At 48.8% G+C, this 22,454-nt stretch overlaps 1 protein-coding gene across 2 annotated transcripts in view; it reads left to right on the top strand.

Moving 5' to 3' along the window:
• PLTP (phospholipid transfer protein) overlaps positions 1-22,454 on the top strand; it is a 258,838-nt gene that overhangs the window by 41,902 nt on the left and 194,482 nt on the right. Inside the window, exon 1 of one of the 2 annotated variants that reach the window (XM_086932537.1) lies at positions 10,940-11,043. The exons of the other annotated variant lie outside the window; for it this stretch is intronic. The gene's annotated coding sequence lies outside the window, so the exon portion shown is untranslated. Of the gene's footprint in view, positions 1-10,939; positions 11,044-22,454 lie in introns of those variants that run through there. 2 annotated transcript variants of the gene reach the window in all.

Genomic DNA, 22,454 nt, shown 5'->3' with positions numbered 1-22,454 from the left:
TCCAAAACACCTTTGCAAGTTCCGCCAACCCTTTCGAACGTGGACCAACCATTTTGTTCACATAGCGAACTGCAGACAGATTGTCCATCTTCAGAAGCACACAACACCGCATCTTGTCCTTCACAAAGCTCTTTATCGCAAAAGAACCCGCCAGTAACTCTAAACAATTTATGTGCAAAAGTTCTTCCTCTTTTGACCATTGCCCCCCTGTTGCAGTCTCTCCACATCTCGCTTCCCATCCGTACACACTCGCATCCGATTCTATCTCCATCTCTGGCATCATCCCAAATATTGCTCGACCGTTCCAGGCCTCTAAGCTCATCAACCACCACTCTAATTCCTCTCAAGACTCTTGATTCATTACTACCTTCTGTGAATACCTCACATCCCTTCTTAAGTAATGTGCTTTTAACCTCTGTAGCGCACAATAATGTAGGGGTGCAGGGAATATTGCTTGGATCGAAGAGGACAGTAGACCCAACAGACGTGCTAACTGCCTCAAAGTAATCCAATCTGCCGACCTCACTCTCTTCACCTCTTTCCTGATCTTCCTTACCTTTTCCATAGGCAACTTCAACACACATTCCAATGTCTGTATCTGAAAACCTAAAAACATCATCTCCTGTTTCGGATCCACACAAGATTTCTCTTTGTTTACAACAAAACCCAAATCCTCTATTACTTTCACTGCAAATTCCGTCTGCTCCTTTGCCAGAATCCTCTCTCCTGCCATTATCAAAAAATCGTCTAGTTAAACTATCAGACGAATCCCCCTGGATCTCAACCAGGCCGCTTACTTTGGTGAAACACCATGGAGCTGACGTCAATCCGAATGGGAGACATGTGAACCTCCAGCGCATTCCCAACCACCTGAACTGCAGATAATCCCTCTGACTCTGACACATTGGAATTGTCAAATAAGCATCCTTTAGATCCAATCTTGTCAGCCAGTCGCCCCTTCTCAACAAATCCAGCATATGTATCCCTTCCATTTTGAAATGGTTGTAAACAACCCAATCGTTCAATTCTTTTAAATTGATTACAGGTCTCATCTTTTTGTCCTTCTTCTCTACTAGAAATAAATTGCTTATGAAACAACCTGGCACCTCCTCCTCCAACTCTATTGCACCCTTTCTTTCCAACTCTAACATCTCTTCTGTTACCAAGTTTTCCATGTCCTCTGAAAACCTCAACATCTTTGGAATCCTCTCCTGAACCGGAACACTGATAAAGTATATCCTGTATCCAACCACAGTTTCCAAAACTCATGAATCTTGTGTTATTTCCGGCCACCTGGAAACAAACCGGGCTAGTCTGCCGTCCATTTTTATTTCCATAAATAAAGGGTCTTGTGAAAAACTTACCTGAGACTCCTCTTGGTCTCCTATCCGATCTTGAATTTCTTCCTCTTCCCCTGTCTTTCCGGAAAGAAACTCCCCTGATCGGTTCTTGAAAAACCATATCCTCCTCCAAAACCAAATCCATATCCTGAGCCATAACCTGATCCATAGGGCCTGTTACCTCTCCCAAAATTACTCCTGGTAACTCCAAATCCTCGGCCGGGGAACCGACCCCTCGTTCTCCCGGCCGACCCAATAACACGTCTAATATCTTTTTGTGCCTTTTGTAGTGAATTAAAAGTACCCACGTACTTTGCCATGTCTTTTACAAAATCGTCTCCGAACAGGAGCCCATCACTCTGTTCACCCAATTCCTTGCCAGCCAAATCTGCAAGTTTTGGATCAATTTTAAATATTGTACTCTTCCTCCTCTCCAAACAAATAGCTGTGTTTGCATTACCAAGCAAACATATTGATCGCTGCACCCACTGACGCATCTCACTCACATCAATCCCAGTACTGTTAGTGTGTGCCTCTTCGCACAAATCAAAAATTTTCGTCAAGGGGCCCAATGCACAAGTTACTACTTGTGTAACGATATATCTGTAAGAGACATTAGTTAGTGATAGATTCCTTACCTTAGAATATCCCCAGGCGTCAGACTGGATCCGGAAAATTTTGCGTAGCAGTACCCTTGCGCGTCGGTAGGCGTCGTCTGCGGCTCCGCGTCCGTCGTCGGGATGACGTCGTCGGAGTACTTAGACGCCGCCTCCACGTGCTGACGTCAGTTCTTAGCCACAGCTTTTCCGCTCCAGAAGCGCAGAGCCATGACAAAAACCAACACTGGTGCCAAGAAACTAGGGCCCTGAAAGGGGATGACCTTAACCCTAGATATCGGTTCGCAGAACGGGGAGGATGGGTGGGTCGGTAAGGAATCTATCACTAACTAATGTCTCTTACAGATATATCGTTACACAAGTAGTAACTTGTGCATCTGAAAGAGACACGTTAGTGATAGATTCCTTACTTAGAATAGATAACCCAGCAATACCATCCCCTTGGTGGTGGGTCTGCGAACCAATAATCATACCAGAAAGTCCTGGAGGACGGAACGGCCAAAGTAGCCGTCCCTCCGGACTTGACTGTCCAGGCAATAGTGTCTTGCAAACGTGTGCAGCGAGGCCCACGTAGCTGCCTGGCAAATGTCCTGCAAGGGCACACCTCGGCCCAAGGCAGTAGTAGTGGCCGTGGCTCGAGTGGATTGAGCCCTCAGCCCAGCAGGGGGTTCCTTCTTAGCCAAGGAGTAACACGCCTGGATGCACAAGATAATCCACCGGGAGATGGTCCGCTTGTGCACCGCTTTCCCTTTCTTAGCGCCCGCGTACCCAACAAAGAGTTGATCATCCACCTGGAACTGTTGTGTGCGGTTCAGATAAAATGAGAGCGCACGTTTTGGGTCCAGACGGTGGAGCCTCTCCTCCTCTCGCGAGGGGTGCGGAGGCGGAAAGAAGGTGGGCAACGTGATGGATTGCCCAATGTGGAAGGCCGTGACTACCTTGGGGAGGAAGGAGGGCCTTGTCCGCAATACAACCTTGTCCGGATGGACTGAAAGGAAAGGAGGCTTACAAGACAGAGCCTGGAGCTCACTCACTCTCCTGGCAGAGGTGATGGCAACCAGGAAGGCAGTCTTCAGAGAAAGAAGGCGAAGAGGACAGTTGTGAAGTGGCTCAAAGGGAGCGCACATCAGAAACGTTAGAACCAGGTTCAAGTCCCACTGAGGCATCACGAAGGGAACAGGAGGAAAGGTATGAGTGATGCCTTTCAGGAATCTGTTTACGATAGGGGACTTGAACAAAGAAGGTTGGTCAGGCAGCCTCAGAAAGGCTGAAAGAGCTGAAAGATAGCCCTTGATAGTGCCCAGAGCAGAGCCCTGCTGGGCAAGAGAGAGAAGAAAGAGGAGAACCTCAGAGAGAGGGGCATTGAGGGGATCCACAGCCTTTGCTGTGCACCATGCCACAAATCTGTTCCACCTGCAGGCGTATACCGACTTAGTGGAGGGACGCCTGGCTGCCAGAATGATGTTGCAAACTTCAGGAGGCAAGTCAAATGGCCTCAACTGTCGCCGCTCAATCTCCAAGCATGGAGGTGGAGACTGGACAGGTTCGCATGGAGGACCGTCCCCTGCTGCTGCGACAGAAGGTCCTCCTGAAGAGGCAGACGAACCGGGGGATCGACTGACATACTGAGTAGCTCGGGATACCAGTACCTTCGTGCCCAGTCCGGAGCCACAAGGATGACTTGTGCCCGGTCGCGCTTGATCTTCTTCAGCACTCTGGGCAGAAGTGGTATAGGCGGAAACGCGTACAACAGACCGCAGCTCCACTCGCGACGAAAAGCGTCGCCGAGGGAGTGCCGCCTTGGAAATTCCAACGCGCAGAACTGATGACATTGCGCGTTCTCTTCGGTGGCGAATAGATCTAACCAAGGCTCTCCCCATCGCAGAAAGAGGCCTTGCGTCACGTCCGAGTTCAGACGCCATTCGTGATCCATCGAGCACCGACGGCTGAGTTCGTCCGCCCTGGCGTTCAGAGAACCTGCCAGGTGTTGAACCACCAGAGTCACGCCCTGATGTTCCAGCCATTGCCAGAGGCGCAGAGCCTCCTGGCAAAGGGTCCACGACCCCACTCCGCCCTGTTTGTTGCAGTACCACATGGCGGTGGTGTTGTCCGTGAACACTTGCACTGCACTCCCTCGGACAGACGGGAGGAATGCCTTCAGTGCCAGACGAATCGCCCGCAGCTCCAACAGATTGATATGGAGCCGGGACTCCGCCGGAGACCAGTCCTCTGATCTCCGCCTCTCCCAAGTGGCCTCCCCAGCCCTGGAGGGACGCGTCCATCACAACTACCTGCTCCGGTTGGGGAAGGGAGAGGGATCTGCCGTTGACCCAATCGCGGTCCGTGAGCCACCACTGCAGCTGTCTCGCAGTGCCCTCCGAGATCAGGACATGGTCGGACAGGTTGCCCCGGTGCTGGGCCCACTGAAACTTCAGGTCCCACTGCAGAGCCCGCATCCGCCACCGTGTGTGATGCACCAGAAGGATGCAAGAGGCCATCAGCCCCAGAAGCCGCAGCGTCAACCTGACCGAAACTCGGGATAACGGCCCGAAGATCGGAATCAGAGCCTGTATATCCCGAACCCGCTGTTCGGGCGGGTAAACCCGAAACTGCGCCGAGTCGAGAACCGCTCCGATGAAAAGGAGCTTCTGAGAGGGGCACAGGTGTGACTTCGGCACATTGATGGAAAATCCCAGCTGGTGCAGAAGATCCGCCGTAGTCTGGAGGTGGCTGACGACTGTCTGGGGCGAGCCCGCCTTCAACAACCAGTCGTCTAGGTAGGGGAAGACTGAGACCCCTAACCTGCGCAGATGAGCTGCGACCACCGCCATCACCTTCATGAACACCCGTGGGGCGCTGGTAAGGCCGAAGGGGAGCACGGTAAACTGAAAGTGCTCAAGGCCTACCGTGAACCGCAGGTAACCCGGTGGGCCGGCAGGAAGGGGATGTGGAAATATGCGTCTTGCAAGTCCAACGCTACCATCCAGTCTGCTGGGGCAGTCAAGACCTGAGCCAGTGTCAGCATTTTGAACTTCTCCTTCCGGAGGAAGCCGTTGACGTTCCTCAGATCCAAGATAGGGCGTATGCCCCCTTTGCCCTTCTTGGGTACCAGGAAGTAGTGGGAGTAGCAACCACGTCCTACTTCTGGCCCAGGAACGCGCTTGATGGCCCCCTTGGCCAAGAGGGCCGAAACTTCCTCCTGCAGGAGCCGCAAATGATCCCCCGATACGCGGTGGTGTTGCGGTGGCATGGCTTGAGGGGTCGTCTCGAAGGGGAGGGAGTAGCCCCTTCGGACGATCTGCAGCACCCACCTGTCCGAAGTGACTGTGCGCCAGTGAGAGTGGTGATGGCGAACCCTGCCTCCCACTGGCGTCACATGGGCCGAAAAGCACGGACTAGGAGGGTTTAGAGGTGGATGCCGCGGGGGCAGGTGTGGACTGACTCCACTTGTTCCCCCGACCGCCTCCGCGGCGGTTTCCACGGCCGCCGCCGCGCTGGACGACAGTTTACGGCGAGTGGCTGGCGGCACGTGTGGGAACGCCCCTTCCTTGGCCACGAAAGGAGCGAAAGGCACCCATTTGCTGGCGCGGGGCCGAGAGGCCCAAGGACTTGGCCGTAGCCCTGGAGTCCTTAAAGCGCTCAAGCGCGTGGTCTGTCTTGTCGCCAAAGAGGCGACGGCCATCGAACGGCATGTCCATGAGGGTGTTTTGGACGTCTGCCGAAAAGTTGGCGGATCTCAGCCAGGCGTCGTACCGCCACCGTCGTAGCCATCGCTCTGCCCAGCGAGTCAGTAGTATTCAGTCCACACCTGATTAAATACTTGGCTGCGTCCCGGCCCTCCACAAGGGCTTGGCCGAGTTTTGGCCCGTACCTCAAACGGGCACTCTGGCAGCACTTCTGCCACTGTCTCCCACAGAGAGTGGGTGTAGCTGCCCAAGAGGCATGCGGTGTTGGAAGACCCCAGTCCCAAGCTAAGGGACGAGAAGATCTTCTTACCATAGTTCTCGTACCTCTTGGACTCCCTGTCCGATGGGGCCGTCGGGAAGGCGGTCTGGGAGTTAGAGGCCTGGATGACCAGACTCTCGGGGTGGGGTGGGAGAACAGGAAACATGGGTCGCCCGGAGCCAGGCGGTGGCGTCTGGCCACGTTCCTATCTACAGGCGAACCTGTAGCGGGCCTGGACCAAGTGCCCCAAAGAACGTCCGTCAAGGCCTCATTAAACGGCAGCAGAGGCTCCATGGAGCATGACTGCGGCTTAAGGACCTCAGTGAGGAGGTTAGTCCTCACGGCCGCGACGGGGAGCTCAAGGCCCAAGGCCTTGGCAGCCCTCATCAACACCACACCATAGGTAGCTCCCTCCTCCGAAGCCACGGTAGGAGGAGAGACAAATCCAGTGTCTGGAGAGGTGTCCAGGCCACTGGCCTCCCCAAGGTCTCCTACCCAGTCCATGTTAGACTGGCACTCTCTGGCCAGAGGGTCCTCAGACCCCTCCCAATCCTCCTCATCCCTCATCTCCTGAGATTCAGGGTCGTAATTGAATGAGGTCGGTTCATAGAAACTAAAATCTCCAAACGGCGTCGAGATCGGCGCCGATAGGCGTCGTCCCGACGCCTGAACCAATTGAAAGGAGGCATCGGGGACGGCGCTGCCCGAGGACGGCGCTGGAGGGGACACCACACGGACCGACGCCGGGGGGGGCGTAAGGTCCACCAGTGACGATCCATCGCCCGAGGAAGGTTGAAGGCGCCGACGACGCCGGGGCCGCTGTACTCCGCGGCGCCGGGCCCGAGGACACCGGCGGTGTCGGGATCGTGGGGCCCTGCGGCGCCGGGCCCGAAGGCGTCGGCGGCGTTGAGGCCGAAGCACCGGACGGCGTCGGGTCGAAGCCCCCGACCCACTAGGGCCCCCAGACGGGTTCGCTGGGCCCGGAGGCGCCGCGGAACCCGTCGGAGGAGAAAGGGACCTCATGGCCATGAGGAAACGCTCAATCTCCTCCGGCGTCGCGTTCAGCCCAGGGACCGGGGGTATGGGGCCGAACGCGGCGGCCACGACTCCCGAGGAGCCGCGTGGGCGGTGTCACCCAAACCCTCGGCCGCATCGTGCGAGCGTCGGGGGGAATCAGAAGAGCGATGATGTCTCTTCGACTTCTTATGCTTCTTACCTGATGACTTGGACCCGGAGGAGTGGTGCCGACTTCCGGAGCTGTGACGGCTCCGTCCCCGCGACCTGTCCCTCGACCTCCCGTGGGACAGGGACCTCACACGGCGCGGGGCCGACTGCCGGAGTTCGAGTCGCCTGCGGGACCGCCCCCGCCTGGCCTTCCTCGAAAGGGCCCGACAGTCGGGGCAGGCCTCGTCGTCATGGTCGACGCCCAAACACGTCAGGCACAGGCGGTGGGGATCCGTGACCGACATGGTACGGTCGTACTCGTCGCAATGCTTGAATCCGGGCATCCCTACAGGCACCGTCGGAGTCGTACAGACTTCGAATCGGATCAAAAGATCACCAAAAGTTAGTCAAAAAGTGACTAGGGAACTGCTCTTTCCAGATCTGCGCTGCCTGGCGCGGAAAAAAGAAAAACTGACGTCAGCACGCGGAGGCGGCGTCTAAGTACTCCGACGACGTCATCACGGCGCCCACGACGCCGACGACGGACGCGGAGCCGCAGACGACGCCTACCGACGCGCAAGGGTACTGCTACGCAAAAGTTTCCGGATCCAGTCTGACGCCTGGGGATATTCTAAGGTAAGGAATCTATCACTAACGTGTCTCTTTCAGATATATCTAACATCCTATCCTGACATCCTTTTAAGCCTTTGTCCAATCCCCTTCTTGGATCTCTTCCTCCTTTATTATTCATAAAGGGGAGCATCTTTTGATCCAACTCTGGTGTAAATGCCACTTTAATATCAAGGGTATGCCTCGGACACTCTGATCTCAGCCTTGTCCTTATTTCTTCAGGAATTTCTCTCCTAATCCAATACCTTATATATTTGGCAACGTGTTCTACTGGGGACCATTGGGACGATAGTGGGTGCTGAATAAGTAAAGGATTGAACATTTGTTCTCCTTGTGGGTTCACAAAATCCTCAAATTCAAACTTATTCTCTCCCTCATCAATCTTTCTCTTTTTCACTTGTACCTCCTCAACATCTGAATCCTCCAAACTCGAACTGCAAGTAAGCTCTACATCCCCACTTGTAGAACTTGTATCACATGCCACAGCACTATGCCCCTTTCTCTGCGCCTTTATAGTGCTCTCTCTGGTCTTTATAGCCAACTCCCTTTGAACCTTAAGTTCCTTTCTTTTAATTTGGTTTCCTTTAACAACATTTTTCTTTTTCTCCTTCCTTTTTGTAATTTCCCTAGAAGTACCAGCTACTACTTCCACCTCTTCTGTGGTAAAAAACCCATCCTCCTCTCCAGACCGGTCTGTTCTCTCTTTCTTTAACCTTTCTCTCCATAGTGCTTTCTATTCTTTTTTCTATTGAAGCACTTTATTCCACAAACATCTTTTCCATATAAACCTTCATCCCATCCTCCATACTGCTCTCAACATTCTCCATCTTTCAACGTTCTTCCTTATAAAGATTCTCCCTCAGAAATATATAAATCTCCTAGATTTATACTTCTATACTAATTCACTCTCAAAACGCTTTTCCAACACCTTTTCTTGCTCACGACCAAAAAAACGATGCTCGCAAACGAACTCCCGAACTTCGTCAAACTGAAACTGACACCGTTCAGTCAGACAAAAAAAAACTGCCCCAAAACATGGCCGCCTACGCTCCAATGCAACTAACAGCACGTTTCCCAATCACCTACAATGGCCGCCGCATGTAACGCACGTACGGTGGCTCATCCATGCCAAAAATTACTCAATCAAAGCTCAAAATACGCAACGGTACACGCGCCCAATCTCTCTCTCGAGTCACACCAAACCAAACACGTGCCTGATCTTCCTCGAGAACCGTGACGCGTGTAGAGAGAACGCGCGCCACTCCAACTGCGCATCAACCCAACGGTAAACTCAATTCTGCTATACCCACAAAACGCTACCCAAATTCACCTAATACTCTTGTTCTCTCCTGCTAACACACAAAATCAAAACCTTGTTCTCCAGAAATCCACCATATTAAAACTTCAATCGATTTAATCCCTTCACAGAATAAACATTATAAAATGTTCCCTTAAGTCAACATTTATCCTTATATTAATCTTCTATAATTATTATCTTTCTTCCTTGATCCAATATATTCATTATTAATAATTCACTCCAAATCATTACAGAAGTTAAAAAATTAGAACTTATCTCCGTGTTTGAGCAGCAACAAAAGAGGAAGATGGCTGCTTATCGTTGTGCTTTATACATGTTCTAAGTTCTAGAATGTTGCAAATATTCTAATACTATGATGATTGTTGCTGCTGTGTTTGGGTAGTAATAAAGATATTGGCATAATGTTGGTCTCTGGGCCTTTGACATAAAATCAGGCCCCAAGTGGTGGTGCCCATGGTGAAGGAAGATCCGCTAAAGGAGAACTTACAGAAAATGGTCAGTGGCTCTTGGTAAGGCAGGTAGAGAAGAACCCGCATCATGGAAGAAAGTTAGCGAGCAAGCTATCTGCTTTATTTGAAAATGTTGCCTCAATGCAGATCATGTTTCTTTGAAATGCTTTGGCAATATATCAGATGGCCATTTATCCTAACCCAACATTAATGTAAAATGATCCTTAGAACCACAGATAAGTAGAATTTGAGACCAAAATCGAGGTTCCTGGCTGTGTTAGAATAGAGGTGGGTGAGCCAACAAATTAACTGTGATAGCGGAGTCAGAGCCGCTTCAAGGGTCGGCTCTGGCTTTAAGAGCCTATGCATGAGCCGAACCCTGAAAATATTTGCCAGGTGAAGCATGCTACAAACATGTTAAAATATGGCCAGGGGTCTTAAAAATTCAATAAAAGCATATTTCCTTAACCTGTGAAAGTGTTTCACCTTCGTATTGATAAGTATTTATTAAAAGTGATTGTTTTTAAACAGAAACTGTGAAACGTTCCTGAACCCGCTGTGATGCTATGAGTGAACTAAGAGGCAAGTCAGTTGTTATGTGTACCCTATATACCGCCTAGATTCTTTTTATACACAGAAAAGTTATAGATTATCCAATCTAACACAGGCAAGTTTTTTGTACAGCACATATCCTGAATTCAAGAATTTGAAGGCGCTCTGGTGAAGAGCTTGGCTAGGATCACATCATTTGGTCAAGGAGGGAAGCCAGGATTGATCCCAGATTTTCCAGTTTCATATGGGTGGTGGTGGTGAGGGAGAAGGGGGGCAATTCAGCCAATAGAAGGGTATCCTTTTCTGGCATCAAAGTTCAATGCTTTGCCCTTAATTCTTGGAAGTGGAGATTGGAATGTGGCTGACAGACAAAAGTCCCATTTTATTTTTAGCAGTTTCACGTAGTACAGACCTTGCCTACTGACACATAAGAGCGCTTCACAAAAGACGCAGACTTCGCTACACATGTTTTTTATAGAATTTAAAGGATGCAGAGGCTAGAGCACAGGCTGGGATTTTAACCTGGTTCTCCATGTTACGTGCATATCATTTGTAGCCTCTAGGCCGCATTGGCCTCCCATGAAAGCCCGGCTCCTTTTGGGCTCGAGGTTCCAATTGGACCTCGAGCTCAGTCAGAGCCAACATCTGGCTCGAGCTTTCAGTGGCTCGCCCACCTCTAGGTTAGAGATGGGCTTCAGGAAAAGGAAGAGGACAAAGAAAGGTTTGGAGTGAGAATTTGAAGGCGGTCAGAGAGGTGAGATGGCCCGTCAGAGAGGAGGTCAGACGGGGTCACAGCTGGAAGGCAACATGTGGGGACAAGGAGCCAGGTCAATGCCAGAGGTCATTCACCCAATCCGGGATGTGTCAGGCGGCTGGAGGGTGGGGGTGCGCTCCCCCCCTCTCCCTGCTGTGTCTGCAGTCTCCACTTTGCTGTCGCCTTCAGTTTGTGAACCATGTGATTTTGCTGCAGTGGAGCAGAGAAGAGCCGCGGGAGAGGACAGCGCCGCCCACGCCAGCTTCCACCCTCGGTGAGTACCCGGGTCCCGCTCTGCGCGGACCGCGCGGCTCTGCCTCAGACCGGTCTGCGCTCCTCCTCTTCGGCTTCCATCTCCCTCCACTGCCGCCCTACCGCTCCTCTCCTTCTCCACTGCCTTCACGCATGATTTCTGTACCCACCGCACGTCTAGGGTATAACGTCTTAATCGAGCGCGCATCTTTCTGTCTCCCGCCCTCTTTGATGTTCATCGTCTTTCCTTCTCCAAGCACTCCCAGCTCACGTCCGTCTGGGGCCGTCTTTCTAGAGCTGCCAAAGCCCCTTCCTGCGCCCCCCACCCCCTCCAGTACTTTTCCTTCTCGCGCGCTCTTCAGCACATCCAATCGCCTGCCACGACGTGCAGTGATATTTAAAAGCACCCCTGTCTTTTAGTGTTTTTTTAGCCTAATTTTGCGCCAATGTTTTTATGTGGAGCCTCTGGAAAATATTATGCTGCATCGGTTCCTCCTAGAAGCAAACTTATGCAATATAAGCGCCCCAGTGTCCCACGTAGGGGTGATACGCGCTTTATAAATGATGCAATGCAAAAGAATACAATACAATAGGCATTACAAGTTTAAACGCCGGTTTCTAGGGTAAATATTCATATGACTGAACACATATTTATGACCAAAAACACCTCCAATTAAAATGGAAAGTCGCAATATGCCCACTGCCTTGGCACCGAAGTTGACTTATTTTTATTCAGAGGGATACATGTGGCCACGCAAAATGCCATCATTCGCAGTGCAAAGAACATTTGAGGTGGGGTTGGAATAATTATAACCAGATGGCATACTTAAAGCAGGCAGGGATGACAAAAAAAGTTTTTAAAAAACAAAAGGAAAAACATTGAAAATGAAACCTCTGGACCAGGCACTCGACTGTGCTTTTTATGTGGATGTGCAGATGTGAATAGGCAAAATGCTGTCACTCACAGTGCTAAAGTGTCAATGACTCAAGTGGGCTGACCCATTGCCCCAGGCCTAATGCTCTAGTTCACAAAAGCAACATGCCAATGATGGCTGAATCTGGGGCACGAGCTAAAGAGTCTGTGGCACAGGCCTAAAAACGAGAACGAGCAATGTACTTCATCCTCAGTGCTGGAACTGGAAAAATACTCCAGGAACCCATAAATTGATGGTCAAGGTGTGGCAGAGGAAACCGGGTTGGGATGGTGGAGTCACGATGGGCGGAGCTTGAAAAGCAGAGTCTCTGCCAGTCTACTTATGTATATATTTTAAACAAAAATCAGCTGGAAATAACTTGTCTACAAGGACAAATGTGGAAGCAGATCTGTTGTAGCGTACTGAATTGGCCATAAAAAGGCTTCATTTAAAAATATGTTACAGGGGTAAAAGACCTGCTGCACAGATCTCTGTGTACTCAGCAATTTTGAGGTGCTTATAGTAACGGTGAGATAATTCTGGTGGTTAATGCAATTCTGGTAGAGATCTGCATTTTATCTAGTTACAATTTGGACTCAGAGTATCACAGCGGGTTAAAGTTGCTGCTGAAAAGGACAAACAGATCACATATTTGTATTTTATATAAATAAGTAAGTGGGCTACTGCTTTTGACAGTGAGATCATTTTGTTACTTCCAGTTCATAAGTTGCTATCCTTCTGATTAGCACAGTATGTATTTACCGGCATCATGGTGCTCCACGCAAACTGTTCCTTATAGTTTTTCTTCTCAATCTGTTGTTATTCTAAGATAGCAAAGAAGGGTACCTCTGGGAATTATTACCGTTCTGTTAGTACAGACAACCCCAATCAATGTGTTACGTTTTATATCCTGACTTTGTGTTTCCCTGACGGTTTACTCTTAAACTGTAATGTCTACAAGTATGGCTGATGTGTGATTCCTTCACCTTAGAACCTTTGTTGTCTTCAGTAACATTTCCCCTACATTGATTTACTCACTTTTATGATTTATTGTGTCTTTGTGCAGGATATATAGTGCTCTGACACCCTACACTGAGAGCAGTAGAGCTGTAAACTAAATGAAACAGAAATGAGTAGGTGCCATTTAAATAATCATAAGAGTAATGACTGATATACACAGATAAATCTTGCATTATTACACCGCATGGCACATTTCTTTCATAGGTGGGCTTATCAAAGTCAAAAACCTGCCTCCTAGTCATAGCTTGTCTAAAGTATTTATAAGCTGTGGGCCTTTGTTTCCTTCCATTGCATTGGCATCTAGGTATTAGGCTCCAGAAGGCTCCCAGACAGGATGATACATGAACGAAAGAAGGGCTGCTGGCACTTTAAATCAGGCCTTTGTGTGCGGCTGGCGATAAAAATAAGAAAGCCGCCTCGCTGCCTGCAGGTTGCTGCTTCAAACTGAATGCAGGTAACATGCGGGCGCTGCAGAATTCTGTCCCGATGTAGGAAAATGACACCAGGACAAATTCCTTCCTCCTATTACCATGGGTAGGCTGGATTTCAGAAATAGGTGCCTGAAACGGGATCCGGCGCAATCCCTCTAATTCCCAGCACTGATCACACATATATAATTTACTGCCCCACTGTGAGGCACTTTAATATTAAAACAAATCAGACCTTAAGAAGAGATGCAAAATGTTTGGGATTTTTTGTAAACAAAAACTGCCCTCTTAAAGTAATTGCTGATTTGAGAAAAATGCAATGTGAACATAAGTTCCGCACACAGAGTTAAAAAGCATGCTCTTGACAAAGAAGGAATATTCTTCAGACCTTTTTTGAATTTGGGTTAAGATATGTAAGACTTTTGTTTCTAATAGGGGACAATATACCAACTCCCAGTCCACACCATCTGGGCAAAATTCTAACATATTTAGTTTCCCAAGAAATTAATAAACAGGCACCTGTTTGAGCAAAAAATAATCATAATAATCGTAGTGGCCGTTTTCATTTGTTGGAAATCAAGATATGGAGGCTTTGATATGCAGTGCTACTTATGTATGATTATTACAAATAGACAAACTATTTAATAGACATACAGTGGGCACTACATTATTAACTATTGGCAGAAGCACTGGAATTATGTAGCAGTGCTGGAGCAAATAATGCAGAAGGGTTGACTTTATTATCTGGCAGGAAATTACTAATTTTCAAAATTATGCAGCACATTTCAAAGTAGTATCATGCAGGAACATTGTATGGGGAAAGGTTTCATCTTGTTAGTACCAGTTTTATCAGTGGCGGCCTATGCAGGTAAGGTGTTGGAATGGTGGAAGTGACAAATGCCGGAATACTGAAAATGAAAAAAATAAATAAAACCACTTACCTTGTGCTCGCCGACTCAGCGATGACTCAGCGATGCGGCGAGCGCAAGGTAAGTGTTTTTTAAATGTATTTCTTTTGCACTATTCTGTCGTTTGTCACTTCCACCGCCCCACCCCATACCCGGCCTGCCGCCGCACTGTGCTTACCTGCACGGGCCTCCACTGAGTTTTACATCTGAATACACCAGTCAACAATTAAAATGTTTTTGAGTGGAAGGGATGCGCAGGTCCTCGCAGTGTATTGTGATTTATGCGCTTCACAATAGTATTGTACCCACAATTCTTATTTTTTTCCATCTACCATAAGCACTGCCGTTGGAGGACATCTCTTGACACCTATTCTATGCTAGTGGGCTTCCGCCAGAAGAGAGCAGTCCACACTAGGGGGTGCTGAACATGCTGTAATGAAAAAGTGCAAGGGATCCACCACTGGGCGTTACACTACATGCACATTTTTTTAAAGAATATGTTTGTATCCCTTTAAGACAGGAACACAATTATTTTTGTGGACATCTGCAAATTATGCTGTAGAATGTTGTATGTGGTTTGCCAGGTAAAGATATCGTTATGCAGAAAATTCCATGGATCATACATATAAGTAATCATACTAAAAATAGCAAGAATTTGGAAAGTAATAGAAAGCAGAGTATTCAGACACCTAGAAGAAAAAACTTCTCTAAGGAGAAAGCAAAGACTGAATGGAGTTTGACACTCCACTTCCTTTATGCCCCTCAAATATAATTTTCTGTGCAGAGTGGCTAAAGTGTATGTTGACATGCAGCCAGTATCATCATATTTTCACTTCTGTGACATCAGCCCTCAACCCACCAGACTTTTCTTCCCACTGTCCATTCCATCATCCATATATGCTAGTTATTATATTGTCTGAGATGGCATGTGTGCTTGAATTTTGCCTTTTATGACTGTATGAGTGTCTGTATATGAGTATTTTGTGGTTGTATGTCTGTTTGAATGTGCATAAGTACCTGCAGGTGTATGACTCCCAGAACGGCTGTTAGTTTGTGTGAAAGGTTGCTTGTTTGTCTATTGCCCTCAGTAGTTGGTGCCTTGTTCTCCTTTTTTTCTGTGTCAGTATATATCCATGGATCTGAATAAATACCAGCCAACTCACACGGTGCCACTGTGTGACCATCGATATTGGCTCCCATCACACGGTCTCCCGGTGAGGAGCCGATATCACATGGTGGCAGGTAAAACAAGCTGAATACCACTGTAAATAGAGGTTTTCCAGCTCGTTTTCTGAGACTTTGAACTGACGACAAGTATTAAGGAGTGTGAAAACACCCCAGGACATCGGCACCAGCCTCAGCAAGGCTTTTTAGGTCTCGCCTGCTGATGCGCTTGCGCATTAGAGCTGGCGAGAGTATAGGGGCTTTCCCAGAGTTTAACCAGACTGGCGATTTGATGCAGTGCATGTGCGCTTTTAGCTCAATGTGCAACCGCAATGAGTTAAAATGCGCGTGCACAGCATCAAATCTCCAGCCATCGCCATCTGTTCCCCAGCTTGGTGCCGCCAGCACCGCCCCTCTCTCTCCCCGCACACAGCCTTACTCGCATTTCTCCTCCCCCTCCCCAGCCGCCAGCACCTCCCCTCTCTCACTGCACACACGCTCTGACTCACTCGTGTCTGTCTAATGGCCATCAACGTAAAAACACAATTAGTGTCTTTAACATAAGTGTGGTACGGTTTATCGTCGTATGCGAACACTATTGTTTCTTTAGCGCTTCTCTGCCCAGAACTGGTTTACACTGACCAAATAAGTGCAGTGCAGGGAAACAGTAAATTTTTAATCAAGAATAATCGTGCTAGGGGGAGGAGCCTAGCGAGGAACGAAGATGGCCGCATAAGCTCTCGGCTCCGTCGACCTCCTCCTGCTGCTTGAATATCCTGCTACAAATCCTGCTTTTTCGCCTCGCCCCCGTGTGGGTGACCCGTTGCTGATACTGGCGGTGTGGTCCTGGGAAACGTACGACCCGGATTACCGGAGTTACATCGAGTGGAAGTTCTTGGCCTAACGCTGACCGAGAGCCGGGACCTCGAGTACTGACCCTGCCGGGTTGCAGTGCAACAACGGCGGCCGGGGGACCCAGACACGGTCCGGTCGATAGAAGTGGAGAGCAACCTGCCCCTGGACTGGTGGCGAGCCTGCGGTTCTACCCGCATTGAGGAGGTGTAATGATCCTGTGAGTGGCTGAGTGGCCGGGGGTCCCCTTCTCGGCGTTCCCTTCCCGCCGGGGTGGGGCCCCCGTCTGAGAGGCCCTATCGCTGCTGGACTGTGTGCCTCCTGCCCCCGCCTGCCCTCATCGCACTTCGGTCCCTGGGAGAATCGGGTGACCCGAAGGGCGCACTGATGTCTGGAGTCGATCAGTTCGCGGCGGTGCGGGGTGAAGAAGAGCCATCATTGCGAACCGTGATGGCCGCCATTCAGGGTCTGTGCTCCTACATGGTTGCTCTTTCACATAAGTCGATCGCGGATGCCACCGAAACTGCCCGATCGCATAATGACTCTGATCTGTCTGGTCCCCCTAAGCGAGCCGTTTCCCTGACTTTGGTCCCGGAATCTACGACTCGAGGCCCATCTAGTGTCGAAGCATGGATAGCAATGTCTGTACCGCAGTGTGCGGCTGAATCCGCCGCCATGGTGTATCGCCCGCCCACGTTGAAGAGTCCGCCTGTGGTCGTGTTCACGAGCTCGTCCCCCAATGATTTTATTGAAACTGTGACCCGACGGAAACAGCGAACATCTATCGATCGTGTGAGCTGTGCAGTGTGGTGGAGTATGGGACTGTTGGGATCTGGTCGTACCGTGGCGAGTGTCATGGCGGCTGAGGATTGTGGTGGACTGTGGATATCCGTTGGACTCGCCGCACAGATTCGTGGACTGGCTGGACTTCTGATTTATCCTGTGAATAGGCGGATGTGGTGTGCAGAACTCATGGTGAACACTCGTAGAGGTCAAGGGTGAGACTGGTGTTCGACTCGGATGCTAGGGGTTTGTGAGGGACCCGGGATCTGCCATTTTCTTGTATTGGGGGCGGGCGGTGTAGGACGTCTTTCCTGGGTTCTACCGAATCTACCTCGCTTTGTTGCTTATTGTTTAATGACCAGGACTGTACGTCGCAGGAGGGGGGCAGTGTGACCGGGAATGTATGACTCTCCTCCTCCCTTAACTTTTCTTTTCTTTCTTTTTCTGTGTTTCCTTCCTTTATAAATCTCTGTTCGAGGCATATGGGCTGCAGATGGTACATTATGAATAGATCGCCATCTGGTGTTGGGCTCGGATGATTGCACTTTGTTTTTCTCTTGGAGAGTCTTTTGTAGCTTGGTGACTCCTCCTTTGGTTGGTAGTGTGCATGGGCATCGGCTCCATCCTTAGATAGTTTTTTTCCGCCATCGGGTTTGGATGAGGATTGAAGCGCTCCAGATCAACTTCGGAAAGAAGTGAATTTTCAGCGCGTATTCCATTTCCAATTCGACGGTATTGTTATCGAACGCGATTTCATGTACATTTCGACGCGTTTTGACGCCAACATCAACGAAAAACTTTGATCTACGTCGACGAACAGGAGGCCTTTCTCGACGTGGCCAAGCCCGGAGTCCATGGAAAGGACTCCATTTAAGAAATGTCCAGAGTGTGGTGCTAAGTGCCCACACAAGGACCTACACGAGGTGTGCAACCTCTGCCGGTCTCCTGAACACGAATCCAGGGACTGCGAAGCCTGCGCAGCATTCTCCTCCAAGTCGACGATTAGAAACCATCGAGCTAGAAGACACGAGGTTTCCAGAATGCAGTCGGAGGCGATCCCGGAGCTGTTCGAAGACCAGCACCTCGATGAAGAAGAGGATCATGAAGAACAGTCGGGGTCGGAAGGGGACGAGTCGGATGTCGAGGAACTTGACGTGCAACAAACCGTGAGTGACGACGTCCCCTTACCCAAAAACCGACCCCGTGCGGTAACGACCCCGCCTTCGAGCCCGGTCAAACCACAGAAAAAAGTTTCCGACGCCCCGCCTTCGGGCCCGGCAACGAAACCGAAACTCTCGGCCTCCCACCATGTCGGATCCGAAAGGCGGTTGACATTGACTTCGACACCGATGCTGCATGCAAGAGAAAGCTCGGCATCGAAGCATTCCATGTCGAAACCGAAACATGCTTCGACGTCGAAAACTCACTCGACCCTGAAAAAATCAGAATCGAGCAAATCTTCGGTGCCGAAAACACCGAACATTGACGATCGAAAGCAAAGGCACCTTTCGGAACCAAAACCTTCGGTACCGATACAGGAGCAACAGACAGATCCGAAACAAAAGATTTTGTTTATCGATCCACAAAGTGGCAAAGTGGTGACGAAGAAGAGGAAGAATGAACAGCTAGAAGACAAACCTCTTCCTTCTAAAAAGAGAACAATGGGGACAAATACAACTCCTCCTACTTCTCCTCGACCTAAAGGCCCACCCTCTTCTCCTATTCCTCACACTATGCCAAATATTCCTCCACCTTCTACACCAAGACCATCTACACCGCAGTCAGATGTAGACAGTGATACAGGGGAGGGAGAACCTCATGAGGATGATGACACTATCCCAGATGAGGATGACCCATGGGAAAACTATAACGCAGGGTCAGATGATGACAACGACCCAGAGTTATATCCCTCAAAGCCTTCACCAACTGATGATAATACAGGGTTTGTACAGCTCATTAATAGGGCAGCAAAATATCATAAGGTAGGCCTACATACAGAACCTCAAGTAGAGGATTTCCTATTAGAGACACTACCTACTACACAAAGAACATCATGTACTCTACCTATGCTGAAGGGTCTTCTCAGTCACACAGCAGACATATTCAAAGACCCAGTGAGGGCTAGGGTGTTAAACCCAAAAATTGATAGAAAATATAGGGCAGCTCCAAAGGACCCAATATTTATCAAAGGACAGGTACCTCTAGACTCGCTGGTAGTATCAAACGTCGCAAAAGGGCGAACTCATTATCCACAGGAGAAGCCCCTCCACCGGATAAAGAGTCAAAATTGATAGATGCATCAGGCAAGAGAGTAGCATCACAAGCGTCAAATAGCTGGCGCATAGCCAATACACAAGCGCTACTTGCAAGATATGACAGGGCACATTATGATGAGTTAGAAAAACTCATCACACATCTCCCTAAAGAACATCAGAAGAGGGCAGATCAGCTAATACAGGAAGGAAAGATTATAACTAACACTTCCATTAAGTTCGCCCTGGACGCGGCAGACACTGCAGCAAGATCCATCAACACCAGTATCATGTTAAGGAGACATGCATGGCTTAGAGGTTCAGGGTTCAAACAAGAGGTACAAACATCCTTATTGAACCAACCCTTTGATCAGAAAACACTTTTTGGCTCAAGCACAGATGAGACCTTAGAAAAGATGAAAAAAGATACAGAAACGGCTAAGTCAATTGGAGCATTACAACAGCCAACACAAAGGGGTTCCTTTCGTAGATCCAGCTATAGAGGAGGCTCAAAAAATACAGGAACAAATTAGCAATCCACCTCTTTTACACCTACGTCACCCAAAGGTAATTCAAGAGGCAGTTACAGAGGGAACAACAACAAGGGTAGAGGTCGCGGAAATAATAACAACCGCAACTCTCCAACCCCAAAACAGTGACTTAATACAACTTCCCCCAGACCACATAACACCGGTCGGGGGACGTCTATCACAGTTCCTACCTGTCTGGGAAAACATCACATCAGACAAGTGGGTGAGACAAATTATCCAACATGGTTATTGCCTAGAACTCACAGCTACCCCACCAAATATCCCCCCCAAACAGCGTCCAATGAGTCAAGATCATCTGACATTGTTAAAAGAAGAAGTACTATCACTGCTACAAAAGCATGCCTTAGAGAAGGTTCCAAAGGATCAACAAGGGACAGGAGTATACTCTCTATACTTCCTAATCCCCAAAAAAGACGGGTCTCTAAGACCAATCTTAGACCTCAGACCTCTCAATGCATACATAAATTCGGAACATTTCCACATGGTCATGCTCCAACAGGTTCTTCCTTTACTGAAGAAAGGGGACTTTCTTTCTACACTGTATCTAAAAGACGCTTACTTTCATATCCCAATTCACAAAGCACACAGGAAATACCTACGGTTTGTAGTGGAAGGACAACATTATCAATTCAAAGTCCTTCCGTTCGGGGTCACAACGGCACCAAGAGTGTTCACAAAATGCCTAGCTGTGATGGCAGCACACCTGAGAAGACAACAAATACATGTCTTCCCATACTTGGACGATTGGTTAATAAAGGCCAAGTCACAGGAAGAATGTCTTCACAACACACAGAAGACAATTCAATTGCTGCACCACCTAGGGTTTACGGTGAACTACAAGAAATCACACCTGCAACCAAACAAGATTCAGCAATACCTGGGGGCTACTATAGACACAGAAAAAGCAATAGCATACCCCAACCCCATCAGGATACAAACAATGGTCGGGTTAATACAAAGATTTCAACTACAACACTCACTACCAGCACGAGTGTTTATGAAACTGTTAGGCATGATGTCCTCCTGCATACTGCTAATACCACATGCCAGACTACAAATGCGTCCACTACAGGAGTGTCTAGCGACACAGTGGAATCAGGCTCAAGGTCAGATTACAGATCTGGTGTTGGTAGACGACCGTACGCATCGCTCTCTGAAGTGGTGGAACACAACAAACATTTCCAAGGGACGGTCGTTCCTAGAACCAATTCCACAAGTGATACTGACAGCGGACGCATCGCTCTCCGGATGGGGAGCGCATATGGACAGATACACAGTGCAGAGGAAATGGAGTGTGCAGCAAAAGAAACTGCACATCAACTACTTGGAACTAATAGCAATATTTCTAGCACTAAAAGCTTTCCAAATGCAAATAACAAACAAGGCAGTCCTGATCAGAACAGACAACATGACTGCAATGTATTATATTCAAAAACAGGGGGGGACGCACTCTCTCCAACTATCCAAACTAGCATAGGACATTTGGAGATGGGCCATTCCTCAAAAGATCTATCTATTAGCAGAACACCTACCAGGAGTTCAAAATCAGATAGCAGACATCCTAAGCAGAGAGTCAGAACAAGTACACAAATGGGAGCTGCACGACCAAATATTGCAGCCATTCTTCCAAAGATGGTGACAACCAGAGATAGATCTGTTTGCCAATCATCAGAACGCAAAATGCCAAAACTTCGCATCCAGGTACCCACACCACCGGTCCCAGGGCAATGCACTATGGATAAATTGGTCCAACAGATTTGCTTACGCTTTTCCCCCTCTCCCACTAATTCCATTAGTGGTTCGGAAACTGCAACAGCATTCAATGACAATGATACTAGTGGCACCCACGTGGGCAAGACAGCAGTGGTTCACCACGCTACTACAACTCTCACAGGTGCCACATCAAAAGCTAAGATTATTACCCATGCACCTCACACAGAACCATGGAGAAATAATGCAAACAGATCCTAAACAATTGAACCTAGCGATCTGGCTCCTGAGGTCATAGAGTTTGGATATTTAGATTTACCACCAGAATGTATGGAAATCATTAAACAAGCAAGACGTCCTACCACCAGAGCATGCTATGCAGCAAAATGGAAGAGGTTTGCTGTACACTGTAACAGTAATCACATCAACCCTCTGGACGCATCCACTAAACAGATCATTTGCTATTTACTACCCTTGCAGCAATGTAACTTAGCATATACCTCTATCAGGGTTCATCTCGCAGCTATAGCGGCGTACCTACAAAACAGGCAACATCTTTCACTGTTTAAAGTACCAGCAATTAAAGCTTTCATGGAGGGACTCAAAAGAGTCATTCCACCAAGACGGCCACCTTCCCCAGTCTGGAATCTCAACATAGTACTTACCAGACTAATGGGACCACCCTTTGAACCTATGCATAGGTGTGAAATACAATTCCTCACATGGAAGGTGGCCTTCCTCATAGCTATCACGTCACTCAGAAGAGTAAGTGAGTTACAAGCGTTTACGATTCAAGAACCATTCATGCAGTTACACCAAAACAAAGTGGTTCTTAGAACAAACCCAAAATT

Source organism: Lissotriton vulgaris, chromosome 7 (assembly GCF_964263255.1).
Source record: "Lissotriton vulgaris chromosome 7, aLisVul1.2, whole genome shotgun sequence".
Taxonomy (NCBI): Eukaryota; Metazoa; Chordata; class Amphibia; order Caudata; family Salamandridae; genus Lissotriton; species Lissotriton vulgaris.
The sequence above is the reverse complement of the archived record's forward strand: the minus strand, read 5'-3'. Positions and strand labels throughout refer to the sequence as shown.